Source organism: Gallinula chloropus (assembly GCF_964237585.1).
Source record: "Gallinula chloropus genome assembly, chromosome: 2".
In the NCBI taxonomy this organism is placed as follows: domain Eukaryota; kingdom Metazoa; phylum Chordata; class Aves; order Gruiformes; family Rallidae; genus Gallinula; species Gallinula chloropus.
The window spans coordinates 151,486,435-151,504,547 of NC_140086.1; positions in this window are offsets into that span (position 1 = coordinate 151,486,435).

Sequence of the window (18,113 nt, forward strand, 5' to 3'; positions counted from 1 at the left end):
CTCCTGGATACTTCACCAACTGACAGAGTCATGACTAATCATCTTGATAGAGTCCTACTTTTGACACCTAAGTAAAAGGACTGTTAGAAAACCTTCATGGGCCAGACCTGATAAGAGGAGGTAGGACAATATTTCATTGCTGGTGTTACTGCAAGGAAATTCAGACTGAAGTGGAGGTTCTGGATTGAGGAGGTCCTTACAAAATCAGTAGTCTGACCATGGTCGGAGAAAAGACATAAAGTTGCCCCTCAGAAAGAGAAGACACGGGGAACAATTACTTTGCTCGCCTCAGCAGATGAAATATTGTGACTGATTTTGGGAAGAACACTTAAAAAAGATGTAAACAACTTTTTAGAAAAACAAGGATCAGAAAAAATAAAAATAAGACAAGAAAAATTTTATTTCAAATGCAAGAAACAGGGAATACAGGAAGATAAAGGAGTCATAAAATGCTTCCAAGAGAGAAACTGAAATTATGATCTCTTGTCACCTCTAGTGAGACACCAGCTAGACTTCTGTGTACAGCTCTGGAGCCTCTGGCATAAGAAGGACATGAACCTGTTGGAGTGAGGCCAGAGTAGGCCATGAAGATGTTCAGAGGGTGGCAGCAGCTCTCCTGTGAAGACAGGCTGAGACAGTTGGGCTTGTTCCTCCTGGAGAAGAGGAGGCACCAGGGAGACCTCGTAACAGCCTTCCAGGACTTAAAGGGCCTGAGAAATCTGGAGGGGACTGTTTGGAAAGGCACCGAGTGATAGAACAAGGGGTAATGGCCTTAAATTGAAGGAGGGTAGGTTTATACTACATATTAGGAAGAAATTCTTCCCTGACGATGGTGAAGCACTGGCGCAGGTTTCCCAGAGAAGTGGTGGATACCCCATCTCAGGAAATGTTTAAGGACAGGTTGGATGGGGCTTTGGGCAACCTGGACTAGTGGAGAGAGTCCCTGCCAATAGCATTGGGGTTGGAACTAGATAATTTTTTAGGCCCCTTCCAAACAAACCATTCTAGGATTATTTGATAGTATTTGTTTTAAAATTTTAGTGGATTGTGTTGATGACCACCTGTAAAAAGGAGTAGAGAGTAACCATCAAAAAGACACATTTTCAATACAGTACTTTTGTATTAAATTCCACAATAGTTACTATTTTTCAATAAGGCTTGGTCTTTAACAAAGCTTGATTTAAAGCTTATTTAATTTGCACAGATTGCAGATTTAAATTATAAACACCATATTACAGTTTTCCTATTTTAAATCTGAATAGGCTACCTCTTCTTCCTCTTCTGTGATTTTACTGGGTTGTGGGTTGGGGTTTTTTTTCAAAAGCTTCTCTGTTTAGAATTTATCAATTTTCCTGGAAGAGCAGGCTTACTGCATTGTGACCATGCAGTAGAAAAGATACCAGAATCAGCAATTTTAGAAAATACTGTAACTGAAATAATTTAAAATTGGTTTTCATCTTTTACATAAAAATTAATGAAAATTTAGGTTAAACTACAGAGACTCAGCCACACTTGTAAAAAGCCAGCAATTTAAAAAGATATGTTTGCTACAATTCCTGAGATTGTTTACTCTGCTGGCTTACTGATAAAGCCAGCCAAATAAATATGCAGGGTTGCTTTGGTTAGCTCCTAACATATATGATCTTGCTAAACCTGACCTGTATATTTGTGCTGCTGTGTGCCTCATTTCTAAATATCTCATATGAATTCTTTTACATAAAATGGAAGTTTTACTAAGCTATCTAATCTTAATGTAAAATGCATTTGCCCAAATATATATATATATATATAATATATATATTGCTATTTGACATGACTTCAGGTTCTGAGACATGCATTGAGGTCTGCTGCATAGTACTTACAGAAGACCTGCAGCTGAAATCATTCCTCTCTGAGGAGATGGAACAGCAGGAAAACCTTGAATGCAATTGCAGTCTTGGCTTGAAGCAGACTCATCATGGAGGGAATCAACTGAGGGTTTAGTCACCAAAGTCTAACAAGAGCTGCTTGACCCTCTGTAAACTGACCAGAGCACATTATAAGAAACTGCTTCAGAGACAGCATCGCTAGTATACAAATATCACAGGGTTGTACTTTTTTCTAGGACTTTATTTTTGAAAAAAATAATAAGGAAATGTAAAAAGAACTGGTTTTCAGCAGCTCACCCTGTATATTCTAAATTATTTTCTAAATCTTCTAATAATGCTCTCCAAGCAACTTCACCCCAAAGCAAGCACACAGCACACAAAACTTCAGCCCAGATTTTCCATTTGGAAAACAGCTGCACACCAGTAACAATCAATTAAGAAGTCCTTACTTCAGGCATTGCTACCAGTTTCCCTAAATTAACAGGAGGCATCACTTCTGACCTGCTCTCATATTAAAATTCAGAATACAAAATCAAACAGTTTCTGCATTTAGTGTAACAAACAGCAACTGAGACAGCTATGAATTTCACAAGGAGAGGAGCAGATCTGAACTGGGGGGTAAGCCTGGGGGGAATTATTAATTCTGTGGTGAGAACTAAAGCTCATTTAATTTTATTTACTGCAAGGTGTACAGTGCATTTTCTCTCCTTCTGTTGACTAGTGTTTTGAGCACAACAAATCCAAATATTTTCCCCGTACCATGCTGGGAGGCTCAAGCTTCCTCTGTTACTTGAGAATCTCTTGTTTGCAGTTTCTCTTCTGGCAATTGTTAACAGCAATTTGTAGATCACAGACCTTCAGCCAAAATAGATTTTTAATACTAGATGCTGTGTTTCTTTCCCATTACGTGTTGATTTGTGCTGAAGGACATTGTTTATTACTGAAAACAGCAGTCCTTTTGCTCTGTTATAGATGAATTCAGAACTGTAATTTTACAACATATACTTTTTCCAGATAGGGTCAGAGAAATTATTAAAATGACATAAATAATTTACAGTGAATAGTTTATTTTATAGATCTAGTTGTGATCATATAACATTTACACTATTTCTTCAAAAGAATTTAGGTAATGAAAAGTAGTAGTAAACTATCTTAGAATGTAGGATATGATTCCTGAATATAAGAGCTTGCATTAGGCGTGAACCTATGCTTGTCCTAAGCAAACTTCAAAAAGGATGGCTCCTCAGTAAGGTCATGTTGAAATCCTTTTGCAACAGGTTTTGATTCTGCATATTAAGAAACATAGCCAGGATTAAATGTCATATGGCCACAAGTCTGAAATCACCTTTTATCTTCCTTAATAACATATTAAAGCCAGCTAAAAGGCAGTAAACTTGATATCAGTATAGCAGTAGTAGAAAAACAAACAAAACTTTCATGAATTACAATAACAACATATGTTTTCATATTTCGTCTGTCCGATAAGCACAGTGATTTTTACACTGGGGAAAATTACATGAAAATGAAAGAACTACTTGCTCCAGTAGCAGAGTCCCTTGATATGTTATTGAAAAAATGCTATTACTTTTCTACTAAGTAGAAGATATCAGAGCATTATAGACGGTCTTCTTGTTGGCCAGGTATAATCTTAACATTATATGTTTAGTCACTTGCAGAGGGTAGAAGCATGTGAAACTCACTGATCTGTCAGTAATTGCTTTCCATGTACATATATCCTGTTCTCCAGCAGCTCACCCATCTCCAGAGTTCTATCATTATAAGAATATTAAATTTAGCCTGGAGAAGAGAAGGCTTCAGGGAGATTTATAGTACCTGAAGGGGCCTACAAGAAAGCTGGGGAGGGACTTTTTAGAAGGGCATGTAGTGATAGGACAAGGGGGGATGATGTTAAATTGGAAGGGGGAAGATTTATATTGAATATTAGGAAGAAATTTTTCACAATGAGAGTGGTGAGACTCAGGTACAGGTTGCCCAGGGAAAGTGGTGGATGCCCCTCTCTGGCAGTGTTCAAGGCCAGGTTGGATGGGGCCTTGAGTGGCCTGGTCTAGTGAGAGGTGTCCCTGGCCATGGCAGGGGTTGGAACTTGATGATCTTTAAGGTCCCTTCCAGCTCTAACCATTCTGTGATTCTATGATTCTATGAGTTTTTCCTTCTGTGCCAAAATATCAACAGCCACGATAACTCACACTCTCCCTCAAGACTTAAATCAAGGACACAAAATTACAACAAAAAAAGTAGCGTATTCCCACCTTGAAACGCTTCTATTATGGTATTTTGCCCTATTAATCAATCTTGGACTTCAAAAGGGAAGATCACTGGTTGTGGCAAGCAAGGGACTGGAAAATTCTGCATCTGTGCACAGTTCAAATGTATCAAAGCTTTTTTTACAAGAAATGCATTGTGTGGAGAGGTGGGTTATCTTTAGAAACACAGCTTCCAGGGAAGCCTGTTCAAGTGTTTGAAAACCTTTTCAGTGAAGAAATTTTCTCTCATATCTAATCTAAACCGCTGCTGGTGCAACTTGAGGACATTTTCTCTTGTCCTATTGTTTGTTACCTGGGAAAAGGGAATGCCTCAGACACTTCTTGTTGCTTCTCTACCACCAGTCTCCACAACAGTGTGATAAAAAGAGTGCTCAAGACTGTTTTGACCTTCGTCACTTATCCTATGATTAAATATAGCCATCCTTGAGAATACAATCCTACTCCCTGTTACAATCCTAGGGTGGAGCATACTTATCAAACACAAAAATTACTAGAAAATATGTCAACATTTTCTCTGGTAAGTATTTGTCAGTGTTTATTTTCTGAAGTTTGTAAGTCATCCAAATAGAAGATTCTCATGCATAGTCTTATAGAGATTTCCTGTGCTGTTTTGTATCTCCCTACTCCTTGGCTCCCTTGTTTCTAGAGGAAAAAAGGTTTTACCAACATTAACTGGCAAACCACCAAGCAATTCTGACACCCACTCTCTGAACTGACAGTACTACTTTTACTAAAATTAAAAGGTTTTTCAGGCAAAACCTGGAGAAGATATGTAGGAATGAAGTATTCAGAAAAATAGCATTAAAGATTAAGCAACCAACTCAGTGCCTAATACTTGCAATTTTGGGCCTCTCTAATTGACATTTTTAATTTATAAGAGCTGCAGAAAAAAAAAGAAAATGAAAAAAACAAGGAAAAAAATTAAAAATATGAGCTCTTATGTGATCTTAAGAAGAGGAGAGCGTTTTCAAATTTCAATTAAAATACATTTCAGGAGTTTATATTCACTGCTAACTTTAAAAATATAAAGAGATACATTTAGAAACTATTTTTCTACTTCATTATAATCATGCAAAATTCCATAAAATAAATGAAAATATTTGAATTCTGGGCACAAGAGAAGTCAGCAGAAAAAGCCATGAAAGCTGCATTTTAATTTGTCCCTTCTTTGTCTAGGGAGAACCTTTCAAGGTCGTTTGCAATTAGAAGAGTTTTGAACTCTTCTGTTGAGGGAGAGAAAAAAAAAGAAAAGGATTACCTCAGCAGCAGTTTGAACAGGCTGTGTAATGCATCTGAGTTAGAAGAAGGATGTATCTTGAACCATTATTCCAGATCCACATTTGTGGATGTAGTTACCTCCTAGTAAGCAACGTTTAAATGGACTTGTCACTATAGCATGAGAAAAGGCATTTTCTGCTCTTCAGATGCTTTCAACATGATGATGAGGTGGCCATTTAGGGAGAGCATTCAAATGTGATTTAGGTATCTCACCACCTTTGAGACCAATAGGATCAGATACGGAAAGGTGTATGGATAAATAGTGAAGCAGATGGGTGCTTTCTAGGACCCCAGCCCTGACGTGTTTAATAGAGCAGGGGGAGCAGCAGGCAAAGTCCTGATCCTCGGGACCTGGCCAACATGCAGAGCCATGGCTACATCTGTAGAGCCATCAAGAGCTTAGTGTCAGCTCTGCTCACCCAATACCACATAGTTTGGGCTGTCCCCTGGTGCAGAGCAGCTTCTAGCCTGCCTGTGCATCTCAAAGACAAGCTCCAAGAGGGTAAAGGGAGGTTAGGATAAGTCTACTGCATCAAGAATAAATACTCATACATTCATATTATAGTCAGAAAGCCTCAGGAGATGCACAATATAATCCCTTGAGCTTTGCTTTTTCTTTCAAAGATTCTATTTGCAAGTATGGTGTATTTTACAGGAAGGAAATTTGGTTTGATAAAAAAGAAAGCATTTGATGCCAGAAAAACCCAACATCACAGATTGTAAGAAAAGAGAAGTTTAGCACTTTCCGTCAAATCCATTCTTAAGCACATTGTAGATCTGGTTTCTTCTAGTTGTATGTCTTAATCTTAGATCAAGAAAAGCATTTCAGAAGGAAATGGCTTCTTAGTAGACACAAGTTAACATATAGGCAGCTTCTAAAATTTATGCAGATATTTAGTCAATGCAATAGAAAAGCTTATGTTCTTTTACAGGTTCCCTCAAGCGACAATGTAACCCCATAAAACAAAAGCCAACTGCCATGCAACGAACATCCTCATTTTTCCTGTCACTTCCATCCATCACTTATGTTGCACCAAATAGAAACAGTCACTTTACACTCTTTCTTCATCAATTTGCAATTAAGAAATGACAAATAAAGGCTAAAGGGTAAGATAATACAGTATGCTTATGTAGAGCATATCACCATATGTTTAATAATGCTGGCACAAAGGAAAACACTAATTTTGAAACATATTTTATTTTCATTAATGAAATAACTTTGAAAACAAATGCTGTTCTATGACACAAGTATGGTCATTCTGCCTTTGTATAAAGATGTTTTATATAAATATTAGTAAAATGTAACATGCATCATTTTGTGCCTTAAGAGAAATCACTGTGCAAAAGACCTATCTATAACCTTCTCAAAATAAATTTTGGCATTGAAACCCAAGAATTGACAGTCAATGATGAGTTGCTAAAGTTGTTGTACCGCATTTTGGCTTTTCAGTACAAAATTAGAAGTATCTTAACTTGAGAAAACTTTCCAATTGACAAATAAATGAGTACTGATGGATTTTAAAATAAAGATTAGTCACAGGAGGTACTGCACAATGCCAGACTTCTCTAATATATTAGGATCACAGCTAAAACAGTGGTTAAAATCTGGACCATAGCAGAGCAAACAGGACCACACTCTTATCTCCAGGATGCACCTGAAGTTCTGCTCTTTCTTTCTTTCTGATGTACCCAATCAGCTAACACATCCACCTACAATGAGTTGAAGAGATTCTCAGTCTCTTGTGTGGGACTTTGCAACTTCTTCTAGAGTAACATAGATATAAAAACCCCAGAACATCTAAAATCAGTGGCACTCTAATACTTACATAATTTCATCAAATTAAAGAAATTACTTTTTTTTTGAGGGATGTAATAAAAGTAAATAGTTATACAAAACAAATGCTTTGGATCAACACACAACAGTTTAGCTGTGCACCATTTAAATCCCTGTTTTCAAGTCCTATATCCTTCTCAGGCTTCTAAAAGACCATTTATTGAATCAATTAACTGTGGAAAAACAAGTATCCTCTAAATAATGCAAAATACCAAATGCACGGTGAATAATTTGCTTCATACGAAACAAGATTGATTTTGCCTTTGATTATCCTTGCTACACAGAAATACTTTTTCCAATTAAGGTTAAAAAGTTAATGTTACAGAGTCAACAACTTGACAAAATATCACATTAATCAGGAAGTGCAAACTAATTGGAATTCTACGTATTATGCCAAAGGAGCTATTTCTGGAATATCAGACAAGTACCAAGATACAGAGGCATGTTCTGGAGCACTGATTAGCAAGTACTTTTAAACAGGAGCATGTTGATTGTACCAATAACATATCTTTAAACAAAGTATTAAAATATTCAGTCTTTCACCTCTTTTTTTCAGGAACAGTTTGGAGCCTAAACAGTTGAAATTATTTCTTGAAGAGTGTTACATTCCATAAAATATTTTCCTTGAAGGTAGTTGAATGTATCTATTGTAGGGATAGTACCAAAATCAGCTTTTAACTGCAAAGATATGCTTCCTCTCTTGGCACTCAGTGCCATAGGGACCTTGATGTGCTAGCTGCTGAGATTATTACTACTTTGTCCATAACCTGCATACGAATTTAATGAACCTAGTTGGACACATCTGTGCATGGATCTGGATTACCTTGGGCTCTTATCTTGGCTATAATGAGTACAGGAGCTCACAGCAGTGATGGCATCAGCCCTTGAGTCTTCTTCACAGGTATCCTTGGTTTGGTGACCAGGCACCACTGGTGCTGTTAATGTTCCATACATTTGAAAGTCAGACCACAGATGGCTTGAAGTATTTGTAAATGCCTATAATCAGAATAGTTTCACAGTTGTGGTTCTTATGTTCCAGACTGGGGGCAAGATACAGTATTTTAAACAGCAGAACTGTAAAACAGATGAGCTATCACAAAAGCAACCTGCCAAGAAAATTCACTTCATTTGAGATTCAATTGTTGGCTCCAATCAGAGTGACGGACACTTTCAAAGGACTATCATAACTTCAGGGTGTTGTGTCTTCTTTGCATTCCCACACATCAGACTCAAAATAAGATGCTGGAGTAATGTTTGAATAGCACATTGTCAAGTCTCTGGGATTATGATAGCATAATGATGAGTTAGACATGAAAATATGTACAGAAAGATAATGTTGGCTATAATGAAGGTATCAAAAATGAATATTAAGAAAGGGCAGTTTCATAAAAATGAAACAATCGCTTGATAATTTTGTTAATGGACAGGGAATAACACTCTGCTGTTGGTTTTATACTGATAACAGTGAAGCAAATAAAAGTGTAATAGAGAGAATAAAATAATGATAAAAACTTTTTCAGGTAAAGTAATAACTCAGAACACTATTGAGAATATGTTTGTTATTATTTTTCTAATTTTTCTACCCTGCACAATGGATACACATTTTCCCACTGTAAAACCAGTCATAAAATATATAATTAAAAGAAAAATTATAGTCATTATTTTCACATTGAAAACATTTTTTCTTCATTCCAGAGTAGTAGCTACACAAGGGCAATTCATAATTTGGCCTCTGGCACCAAAATATTCAAAAAGAGTAAACAAAAGCATCTAGTGTTGCCCACAATAGTAAAAGCCTTGATAATACCTCTGAGACAGACAGTGATGAGATCGTAACTTCATTTGTGACAGTGAAACAGTATTTGAAGTGCTATCTACACCCCTGTCAGTCTTATTGAAGATTTCAGCATACATGACATTCCCATATTAGCTCCTCAAAGTATTGAAATAAACTCTGCTCACTTCTACCTAAGCAGTCCTTATAAATCAATGGTATTTACATAGGTTTAACTAAAATAATTTGGTCAGTATTCCAAAGATGAAAAGAACCGTTTTGCATTGTATTATTCAGGACCCCGCCTGATATGGATTCTAACTTCAAGAAAATATATTATTTGACAGAAAGACTTAATTCCAAGTAGTGGAGAATTCAGAACAGCTATTCACAGGCTGCAGAATAAAGTCATTAGGTGAGGAAAGTAGGAGGTGGGGTGAGGCCGGGCAAGTTGGGGCAAAGGAAGTAATAAAGGAAAAGGGAAAAGAATCTGCAAACCACTTCAAAAGAAGTGATGAAATTTTCTCATTAAAGAAATCTTACCAATTTAAACAACTGTTGTGTGGATCACATCACCATCAAAGAACAATTTTAAAATAGAGAATAAAACATGCCATCAAATAGAAGTTTGAAGAGTGACAATTGTTCTTTATTTTCTCATCTCTGCACTGACATTTTCACAGTAAAACTTTTTCAGAGCAAGAAACGTGGCTTCCATTTTTTCCTAGTGTTGAGAAAGCTATAACAGTAGACACTGAGAGTGCTAATTAATTTCTAGTAACTTCAGAAAGTCTACTGGGTACAATTGCAGTATGTAGGATGAGGAGGAGCTTCCTTTACAGCTTCATAGGCACTTATTAAGGCACAATTAATCCTAAATATTTGAGACATCAACTTTCCCAAACTGAATGCTGCAGCATATTTCTCTGTCCCCTTGATTAGCTATAGAAGGACCCTGGAGTGACCAGCTGAAAATAGATGTCCATATCAGCTGAATCCCATGGGAAGTCTCTTGGAGAAGGACTGGATATCTGTGGATTCCTTTATGAAATAATCAGATTTTCCGTATGTTTAATGGGGGAACTTTTTTTCACTTTCAGTCAATAAATAATATGATTAGCCTGGTAGTAATACTAGATTTAGTAGTATTAACGTCCTTCAAGTCAACCTGTTGTTCTTTTATACAACAGACATCAGAAGTGGAACCCAAAGAGACAGCCAGACAAGCACTGCTCTTAGGACTGTAGATGATATGAGTTCTCTGAATACAGAGATAATATTAAATCCTGCAAAGAACTAAAAATTAAATAGCATAACCCCCTTTGCAGAGTAAATACATGTAATTAAAACAAAAAAGCCAGTATATAAACATATTTCCTAACTAAACTGATTTTATTCCTAAACTATATAAATAACTTATAAGCTCTTTGAATTAATTCCACATGCAGTTACAGTTTCTCTGTGTCAGGATATGGTAAAACTGGAAAGAATAGAGAGAAAGAAGTCAAAGACAGTCAGAGGCACAGGGTGATGTCTCTGGCAAAACAGACTAAGATTATCCAAACTGGAGAGTTTATGAGAGAGCAACTAGGGAAGAATAGTATTGTTACTCTCAATGCAATAAACAGTATATATCAAGTCAGCTATACGAGAATAGGTTGAGACTAAAGTAAAAAGAGTTTAGCTGAGCAATGAAATTACTCAACTGCCAGTTGCGGTGGATGAGGATTGAGAAGTAGACAAATCCACAACACTACTGTATACTGGGGGTTATTCAATAGAAAGGCTGCACCATGAAATTTCTGAGTCTCAATTGTCGTGAGCTAGGACATCATCTGGAAAAGAACATGGTTTTGATATCCATTTCAGAACTTCTCCCTAAGCATTTGGCAAAATAAAATAATCTTGGCCAAATGTCATGCAGCAACATTTTACAAGGTATGGAATAATTTTTTTCCTTAATATGTTGGGTAAATGACTCAGTACACTTCATGTAAATAATACATGTACAGTGCAACTCACGCTCTAACCTATGCATTAATAGCCAAACCCAAATTAGTAAATTCATTCCTAGTGTTTGATGGGTTTTATGAAAGTCTGAGATGTCAAAATAAATCAAATGACCTGAATACGTACTTATAGTGTACCCCATTGTCTGGTACTGCTGTAAATAATCATGCTGTCATTAGTCTGCACTCATCAAGAGGTGAGACATGATTGTTTCTGCCATGCAATCTTTGAAAATTAGTTGATGGAGACCATGCATGATGGTTCATTGCTCTCTGCAGGATAAACGAGCACTCCATGCAACTGTGACTTCTAGTATCCAGCTGTGTCTGGCGACTTTCGCTCTGTGCTGCAGTGTGCAGTGCAGACAGATCTAGAACCACTTGCTTGTGCCTTTCATAGCAAGCAAATACTAGAGCGAGAAGCAGAACGCAGCAGACCCTGGCTCCCAGCTACTATTAGATCACAAACCCAAAGGGATCAAACAGTGCGTGTTAACACATTTCAGTTCTGCTTCTTCACTTCTAATGCTCAGATTTTTCATTACAAAAAAAAAAAAAAATCTAATCATGGAGATTCTCCATGTATTCATTTATATTTGTACAGAGTGAAGAAAATGTGAAAGCTGTACATTCCCTGCTAAGCTGCAACTGACAGCTGCAAGAAGGACAAACTATGCAGGAAGGAAAAAAAAAAAGAAAAGCTCAAAACAATAGTTGAAGCAATTATGTCTTCCAATAACCCCTCAACCACTACCACACCTGCTTTCCATCTATCCTTATTAACAAGTCTAATGCAAGAGATTAAAAACTAGAGACTTTCAGAATCCAAATATTCATTACCAGCTGTTACGTGCAGATGAGAAAAAATTAGGACTTTCAGGTGGGTTACCTGAACCACAAACAACCTGCAAAAAGCCTGGGTCATGTTCTTTATCTCCTCATATGAAACTCAGTGAAAAGAAAGCCTGCCTTTTTTGGAACAAAAATATCATTTTAACAAATGGATGAATGGAGGAAAGAGACACTAGAAAAAAAAAAAAAAGAGGTGGCCTTAGCAGAAAAATGTATGTCTTCATGATATATACGAACTTTCTTTTTCAAAGGTTTCCACTACTATCCCATTCCAAGTAAAGACATTATCTTGTGGACCACGCAGTGCACTTTCGAAATTAGCAAACAGGTGTTAAATCCAGTATTTGACAGCTATAGCAATGACATCCATTGTCTTCACAGCTGTGGTAACTGGCAGCCATTGTTACCATAAGAAGTGCTGGCAATTGAAAGAATAATTTGCATTATTTTGCAATTGCATAGAAATTACTATTGTGCAGCCACTGCAGCCATCAGTCAGCTCTCTGGGCAGAGTATTCGATATCTTTTGTATCAGTGGAGACAGTAGTCCATTTATCTTGCAAACTGGCACTTAGCATCAAGTTGTTACTTAGTGGATTAGGTAAATGTATGAACATAATCTCTGCAGCTTCATGAGTTATGAGATCTTCAGGCTATTGTAGTTAATGGTGGAACAAGACTGGAACATCCACTGTGACCTTTCTCTCCAACCTTGAAACAGAATAGTCTCCTGGTTACTGTTTTTTGGTATAAAGGCTCAAAGCTAAATTTTCATTTGAAACTGAAAATTTCAAAATCACCATCCTGAGACAGGTAGGCACCAAAGCTCAGATCAGCATTCAACATAAAGGGGTTTAATGCCTTGTTGAGGCAAATTTTTCCTATTTCCAGGAACAGATTTACCACTCAGAGCAAGGATTAGAAAATCTCCTGAATACCTTTGGCTTTTTGATTTATTTTTTTTCATTAAAGCCTTGCTTTAAATTCCAAATGTCTACTTTTTGACCACTGCAACAGGTCCCATCTTTCAGCGAGGTCTCATTACATTTTCATGCATAGTTTTGGCCCTAGACTTCATTTCCAGGCCAAAACCAAAAGATTTTTGTTCCAAAACCAAAGTATTTGTTACTAATAGTGCCAAAAGTATTGAAAGTACTTCTGTGCCATTGTTTCTGGAAAGACAAATACCAGTTTTTAATACTGATTTGGTGAATCCACAGGATGACAAAAGACTTCAGCCTTTTTTTTTTCACTAATATAACAGACTAAAGAGTAAATTTTTCATTATTTGATATGAAATTAAATATCAGAAATTGTTACAATAGAGATATAATTAAATACTAAGTGTTTTAAAAGAGAAAATTGTAAATCAAATTGTTTGCTTAACTTTATGTTTAAATGTACCCTAATAAGCAACCTATTTCTGCAGTGAATCTACCATAAATCACTTCCTGGAATTATTTACATTTTTGGAATACACAGCCCCAATCCATAAATATTATGTTTAGATTGATTTATTTTAGTATTTATACACAGTCTGTTCTTCAAGCTTCTGGGCTTTTAATTAATCTGGATTTGGGGCATAAATTCTTTATGCCTTGATTAATACCAAGCAGGTTTTATTTAATTAAAGAGACAGACTGGTGAGAGACATTTTAATCAAAAATTTCATATGCATACAGTACATCTGTATTTTTTAATACAAGCTCAGGCACATTAAAACAAGATTTATTATTTCTCAGCTGTTTTCCTTTTTGAATTATGGCATATTTCTGGTTCATGTGAGGAGTTACCTTCATGCACTCATTCCATCCCCTGCCTCCTCTCTCCTCGGAAGAATGGAGCGAGAAAATAAGATGAAGTGATAGGAACAAACAGAAAAAAACAAGAACAAAAGTAAAATAATCACATGCTGGGAAGCAACTTGTTAGATATCCCTGAATTTTCAAAAAGCAGAAAAGAATCATATGATAGATATTTCTTGAGCAGTAAAGTAATTCTAGTAAAATACACAGAATTCCTTTGGTTCTTAGAAGATTTCAAGAAATATATATGGTCATATAATCATGATATTTTCAGTCATGGAGCTAAAACATTAAATTTACATGGAATTGGGTTTTGTATGGAGAATAATTGTTTGGCATAATAATAAACATTTGGTTGAAGTTTTGCATCTGTCTACATTGTGTTTATATACGGTCATCAGCACAATATAATCTTAGAAACTTTTGATTTTTCAGCATATTTATTTACTACTCAACTACCTCTATCCATGTTTAGGGTTTTTAAGTATCTGTAATGTAACAAACCAACCCAGCCTTGACCACTTCCAGGGATGAGGCATCCCCAACCTCTCTGAACAACCTGTGCCAGGGCCTCACCACCCTCAAAGGGAAGAATTTCTTCTTTATATCTAATCTAAATCTACCCTCTTTTAGTTTAAAACCATTACCCATCATCCTAACACTACATGATGTTGTAAACATTCCCTCTCCAGCTTTTTTGTAGGCTCCCTTTTAGGTACTGGCAGGCTGTTACGAGGTCTCCCTGGAGCCTTCTCTTATCCAGGCTGGAAAGGCCCAACTCTCTCATAGGAATCTGTCTTCATAGAAGAGGTGCTCTAGCCTTCTGGTCATCTTCATGGCCTTCTTCTGGACTTGCTGCAACAGCTCCATGTCTTTCTTGACTGTTTCCAGAGCTGGACACAGTACTACAGGTGGGATATCACAAGAGCAGAGTAGGAGGGCAAAATAACCTCCCTTGACTTGTTGGTCATGCTGGTTTTGATACAACCCAGGATACAGCTGGCCTTCTGGGCTGCAAGCAGCTATTGCTGGCTTATGTTGGTGTTGTTATCGATCTGCACTCCCAAATTCTTCTCCTTAGGGCTGTTCTCAATCCACTCTCCACCCAGCTTGTACTTGTGTTTGGGATTTTGGTTCAATATATACTATGTAACTGTATTTGACTAATAAAGAAGAAGGGTAAATGTCACCTATATTGCAGAGAATGGTGGTCACGTGCAACCTCTCTAAGCAAAGAGGAGGCTGTGCCTCTCCAACAGACAATCAGCAATGCTCAGCGGAGTTTCAAGAGCAAACTGATGGATTAAGCAAATGCTGCAAAGGAGAATCACTGCACCTGGTTTCAGCTGTGCATGTTGTCATGCAAAGCTGCGGTCACAATAGGTTTAGGGTACCTGGAAAGACCTACATAGTCTACATTTTCTTGCTATTTAAGTTTGAAGAAAATACTATCCTCAGTGCCATTGGTCAGACCTGCACAGACAGGAAAGAGAGCAGACTCAAATGTTTATAGATTTGTTACAGACATCAACATTTAATCAGAGTAATCCTTTCTGGAAAAGTATTGTTCATGTCTGCTGAGCCTGGGAGATACCTGAGAGGAGTATGAACTTGTTGGCAGCAAGGACCTGACTCAGCATGAAAGCCCTCTCTTCAGCTGTGATGGGAAACGTTGTGGAGAGGTGTGGACATAATCAGGGAGAATACATGCCTCTTCCTCCCCTGCTTTTACATTTCTTGATGTCTGAATCTATGCTGCTGTGTTCTATTTTAGCATTTCACGTTTAATAAAACCTATGTTTACCAGTCTGTTATCTTTAGGAGTGTGTGTTTGAAAAATAGTTGACCATCTTCTTTCAAATCAACTGGCTATTAAATCTTATACTGAAAGATGCTGTTATACTTATTGGAAGCTTTGAGTAGGCAATTTCCATCTAGGGGAAAAGGTTTATCTTTTCCAAGCTCAGGCACAAAATCAGAGAGTTTATGATGGTTCTTTTGCAAATCAATTTTTATTTTACTTAGCTCCATTTTTGGAACTTTTCAGAAACATATTTTCCTCCTGAACTTTCTGCTTTTATAGAAGAAAATTACCTCAGGGGAGGATCCTTTAAATCTAGACATGATATCTACTCCTAAATTATTCATATTTATAAACAAGATAATGAAATAATCCAGATAACAGTTTTTTGTTTGGGGTTTTGTTTATATATTTGGGGGGTTTTTGCTCATCTATAAAACCTATAAAAATTGACCAACATTTTTATATCCAACTTCTTGAAATTCATGCAAGGTTTCATGGAGTCCACCAGATGATTAGAAGTGGAAGAACAGAAACTCGTGTCCAAAAATCAAGTTGGTCAAATTTGTATTGTTGCCTTGCCAGTATACATTTATTGATTATTTGGTCATAGAAGCAGATAATTGTTGGTATACAACAGATAATCAGGTAACAGGCAGCATTTTATTGGCAGCAGGGATCTGTCATATTTTTTACAATATTGAAAAGAACAGCATTTCACCAAATAAACATGAGGATTTCAAAAATCAAGTCTGAAGTTGAACAAATAAAAAAAAAAAGAACAAAAGCTACAAGCATGCATTTTTTGTTTGATGATTGTTCATTTCTTCTGGAAAGGAAACACCTCCACAGTGCACAAATACAAAAAGTAAGACTAGAGTTAAGATATAGCCAACCTGAAGCCTGGGCATTCTTGGAGATTGTCAGTGCACTTCTAAGAGGACCACAGGACTTGATGAGAAAAACAATCCATAATGCATGATATTTCAAACAGAAAGGGGAAGATCACAACTAGAAAATAAAAATAAAAACTGAAAACCACTGACCTGGATACAAAAGGTAAAAAATAATACCATGTACAACCTAACATTCCTCTTTTTAATAACAATCAACCATCATTAGTTAAATTAAAAATAAATGCAGGATTAACATATCAAGCATCATAACATCATTCAAATAGAGTTCACACAGGGTCTTTAGATAACACAGATTAGACCCGTTGTTAAAAGATGAGAATTAGCAATGATTTTTACTCTTTATTGACTTTGGATGACTGAAGGCAGATGTGGCAAGTTTTGTCTGCCTTCACAATTCTCTTCAGTGGTCACCACATTTTCAGTGTGATATTCCTAAGCAATATATGTGCCCAGATTTTGTATGTCCAGGTTGTGCAGCAACTGATTTTAGTGAAAAAAATCCACAGAGCTGCTTTCTCCCTCTCTGACATGCTCCCAAACACCATTTTAATATGTTTCGCCATTTTCTTGTCAATATCTCCTCTAAACTGAAAACTGTTTTGAGCTTTTGTTTCATGTTTTACAGCATTTTATATGTGGACAGCACTCCTAGATATTACATTGAGTTAAAATAGTGTATTCAAATCAGTGAGTTGAACCACCAGAACCTCCCAGCACTATAGACACACAGACAATGCTTCTTGTCAGTGCTGCTGTCTGTCTCGTCTTTCTTCTTCCTGTGTAGGTTTTGGTTCACCTCTACACCTTCTGCAACATCTGTACCTATAAACTGTAGGAAAAGGCTTCATGAACATTACCATCTAAAAGGCAAAAGCCAACACCAGACAAGATATGCATGAAATATATGTTGTATATGGCATGCAATACATAATGTTCCTCTGATCATCATTCAGAAGAGCTCTGGGATGGACATACTCCCCCTCTGTTCAATGGAAACTAACAGTATTTAGTAGAAAATAGTTGAACACCTCTCAGGAAGAAAATGGTCCATGCTTTCCTTGTCATTGTGAATCATTCACATGAACAGTTGTGTGTTGGCTGCATCTAGAGTTTGCTGCACCTGTAGTTTGTGTTTAAGCTTGCATTACCATTTGTTTGTTTATTTAGGGCTGTTTCTTATCACATCTAGTCAGAAATCATACGATGTGGTTTTTAACTTTTCAGAAAGATATACGTCTTAATTTTGAAAAAATATCTTAAGCAAGATGGGTGCCAAAGGAACCTGAATCTATACTTTTGTACATAACTTCACTCAAGGTTTTGTAAGGAATATATTTTTTACACAAATATCCTTATAGAGAAACAAGGATATTTATATATATATATATATATATAAAAAATATATATCCTATAAACAACTGTAGAAGAAACTATTCTGATGGTTCATGATGAGCCTAAAAGCACAACTAATGAGTGCATTTAAAGAAGAGTTGGTAAACACTTTGTGTGTCACAAATTATAATGCTGAGAATCTACTTCACCAAAAGGAAAAATTGTTATATGTGCCATATGGATGCTTTAATATCTTTGGGGTTTTTTTTTCTTGAAATTTCACATGTTTAGAAATGCCTCTGTGCCTAAATAAAAACTGATTTATTTTAATAAAAACTTCAGTGAGGACTGATTTATT